General features: G+C 46.3%; 1 non-coding gene across 1 annotated transcript; it reads right to left on the reverse strand.

Moving 5' to 3' along the window:
- Window positions 1-2391: 2391 nt before the first annotated feature.
- On the reverse strand, window positions 2392-2463 carry trnah-gug (transfer RNA histidin (anticodon GUG)). Its single transcript has one exon. It is a non-coding gene; the product is annotated as a tRNA-His (tRNA).
- Window positions 2464-3872: the final 1409 nt, after the last annotated feature.

Consider the following 3872-nt stretch of genomic DNA (forward strand, 5'->3'; position numbering starts at 1 on the left):
ACTAAATGCCGTCAGCATCGTCTCCAATGTCTTAGCAGCACAGTAAACGCTGGAAGTGTCCTCTCTAATAGAATCACCGATTCCCTACATTGCAGAAAGTACAGTTGAGTCAATCGGGTCTGTCGGGAGACTATGAACAGCATCTCAACCAGACCTAGCTCCCGTCTCTATCCCCGCAGACCTCTGGCTTGTGATTTCAAATAAACCTGGTGGAATAAAACCTGGCAACTTGTGACTGCTGAACTTATCACTGCGTTACACATGGCTAATTCACTGAACTTACTGAGTTCACTCCCTGGACAGATGAGCGCCATTTAACATGACCAATCCACCTAACCTACAGACTTCAGAGCAGTGCGAACCACTGATCAAATGTAACATCACATTGAACACTATCTGGATCATGTGTAATGGCTTTACACACTGGCAACTCCGCCTAGTGAAAGCAAGCTGCGCCCATCAACCTGAATTCAATACATCCAAACGCGGTTCTACGCTGTACAACCTCAGTAGTTCTGCTGGAAATGTTTCTGCACTCAGATCTGAATGGGTTCATTCTGTTTTCTTCCTCAGATTCCTGCTTTAAATCAAACACATCAGTCAGGAACAACTCTATATAATGGTTTTGATTGCAACACAAACACAATGTGCAGTTTGCTGAAGTTACGTGTTTGCACTTTCACTGACACTCTGTCTCCCCAGGAGCTGCAGTACTTCCCCAAATGATTCAGACAGCACTGTCCTTCCTGAGACATGTCCCATCGAGAATGCAAGGCCAGCCATGAATAACCTTCACTGGGGAACAGAGCGACAGGTTTAAAACCTTTACGATGCCCCCAGCGGATTATTGAGCCCTGTGACAGGTGGGGACACTAACCACAATACTGTGGAGGACAACAACGTCGAAGGAGGCCCTTCAGCCTGTTGTGGCCGCACTTGTCAAACACAACTGCTTAACGACCTGAATCAAGTTTTCCATCGTTGAGCCCATGATCTTACATGTTTTGGCATCGCAAATCAACATCTCAAGTTTTTTATTAAGGTTAGAATGATTTCCGCCTCTCTGACCCTTTCCGCAAATCTACTCAAACCTTTCTGCCTTTTCCCGAAATCTCTTGGCCCCAGTGTTCGATCTCTCCATCAATAAGAAACGCTTCTTTCAGTCTATCCTATCCATATCCCTCAGTATTTAGTACATCTCAGTCATGTCTTCTCCAATCTCCTCTGCTCGGAGACAAACAGCCCCAGTCTGTCCAATCTCTCCTTACAACTGAAACTCTTCAGCCCAGACAATATCCCAGTGAATCTCTACTGCAACGTTCCCAGTGCGATCACATCCATGCAGTACTCTGAATTGCAGAACTGCACACAGTAATCTAGCTGGGGCCTAATGAACTTTTTTTTTTCTATTCTGTTACAGTATGAGGGCGTCGCTGGCTCGGCAGTATTGATTGCTATACCAAATTGCACAGCGGGTAGTTGAGACTCAACCGTATTGTCGTGATTCTGGAGTCACATGGAGGCCCGAGCAGGTAAGAATGGCTGTTACATTCCTTAAATGACGTCAGATAGTTTTTTTTTCATCAATTGAACATGGATATATAGGAGTTATTAGATTCTTAATTCCAGATATTTATTGAATCCCAATTCTACCACCTAGCATGGTCGGAGTGAAACCCAGGTACCTGGTGTCTGAATTAACAGTTCAGTGTTCAGTGGTAATAGCGCTCGGCCATTGCAGAAAAGCAGTGAAACTGATCTTATCCAATGAAGTCGCTTTTCCCCGATACTGTTCTGTGCCATTTTCCTGAGCTTGCCCCCCCCCCCCCCCCCAACCCCAATAATATCTGGTCCATATCAGTAAAAGCTGCTACATGAGTATTGATCTCACAACAGTGGTAACCAAATGGATCAAATGGTCTGCAGGTCCCGATGGTGGGGTTGGGGCACGTTCACCCAGCAACAGTGACTGCAGCCATACAGACTGATCGGTATCAATGGGAGAGTCTGTATTAGATTCTGCAATGCCTCAATGAAATAGGAAATGACTCCGCAAACACATGAGGAAAGAGCAGCGCTCTGAAAGCTAGTGCTTCAATTAAACCTGTCAGACCATAAACTGGTGTTGGGTCATTTTTAACTTTGTACTCCATAGTCCAACACCGACATCTCCAAAGTAATGAAATGGGGGTATGGGATGGAAAGTTCGGTTAGTGATCGTAGGAGGGAAGAAATCTCTGAGAACGGGTGGATTTGAATTCTGACATATGAAACACAGAGATGTGAGCGAGCAGAACTTGGAGGAAAAAAATCACCTTGGAGAAAATCAAAACTTTGAAACAACTGATTCCTTTGTGTTTCACAAAAGACAGGGACATACAGAGCTATGATTGCCGTGACTCGGATTCGAACCGAGGTTTCTGCGGCCACAACGCAGAGTACTAACCACTATACGATCACAGCACACCACAGACGAACACATCAAGTGCATGCTCTAAGTACAGTATTATAAGGAATGTTAGGCAGAGCACCAAATGCATACTATCAGTGCTTAGCGAACAGTAGCAAATATGTGGGAACTCAGAATGGTCTGACTGTTTAACATCGGTTCCCCAGTGGCTGTGTTAATTCCATCATTAATGTGTTGAGGGCTGAGATAAATATATTTCTCCAAAACAACAAGGACTCCGGGGACAGTGCAGCTTTTGTTACCTGCGCATCCACCAATATCATTTATTGTATCTGTTGCTCCCGGTGCAGTCTCCTGTACATTTGGGGACTGGGCGCCTCCTAGCAGAGCGCTTTAGGGAACATCTCTGGGACACCCGCACCAATGAACCACACAGCCCTGTGGCCCAACATTTCACATCTCCCTCCCACTCTGCCGAAGACATGGAAGCCCTGGGCCTCCTTCACCGCCGCTCCCTCACCAACAGAAACCTGGAGGAAGAATGCCTCATCTTCCGCCTCGGAACACTTCAACCCAGGTTATCAATGTGGACTTCAACAGTTTCCTCATTTCCCCTTCCTCCACCTCACCATAGTTCCAAACTTTCAGCTCAGCACTGTCCCCATGACTTCTCCTGTGTTGTCCTACCTGCCTATCATCTATTCCACCAATCCATTCCACCCTCCCACCAGACCTATCACCTTCATCCCCTCCCACATTTACCGATTGTACTCTATGCTACTTTCTCCCCACCCCCAACCTCCTCTCACTTATCTCTCCACCCTTCAGGCTCTCTGCCTGTATTCCTGATGAAGAGCTTTTGCCCGAAAAGTCGATTTTACTGTTCCTCGGATGCTGCCTGATCTGCTGTGCTCTTCCAGCACCACTAATCCAGAATCTGGTTTCCACCATCTGCAGTCATTGTTTATACCAAGCTTTTGTTGAAAGGCATATTTCAATAGCAATGCAGTTTAACATCGGTTACTTCTCGAGTTTCCCCACACAAGGCAGTAACCACTGCTGCCACATAGTCCCAGATCCCAGCCCCAAAATCAGAGGAACTGAGTGGCGCAGTCGCGAAGATGCAACTTGAAATCGAGATGGGAATGAGGTTGCACAGATACTCGATGGTTCAAGTGAATCAACCGGAGAATGCACGGTTTCTATGATGGTTTATAGGCGCAAGCAATTCCGAGGTTGGGAGTGCTTCTGGTCAAAGGCGGGGCAGAAGGGAAAATCTGTTCCCGGTTATAATAACAGCAATCTACACTGCATCTTGCTGAGACAGCTGAGTGCTGCAACTGGAGCGGGGGCAGCTGGTTTGAAGTTTAATTTTGCTTCACTATCACCCACTTCCCTGGAATGAATTGCTTTCACCATTTTTATTTCCAATTGTTTGGTATCTCCCTGTAGTCTGCAGCTT

This window comes from Chiloscyllium punctatum, chromosome 52 (genome assembly GCF_047496795.1).
Source record: "Chiloscyllium punctatum isolate Juve2018m chromosome 52, sChiPun1.3, whole genome shotgun sequence".
NCBI lineage: Eukaryota > Metazoa > Chordata > Chondrichthyes > Orectolobiformes > Hemiscylliidae > Chiloscyllium > Chiloscyllium punctatum.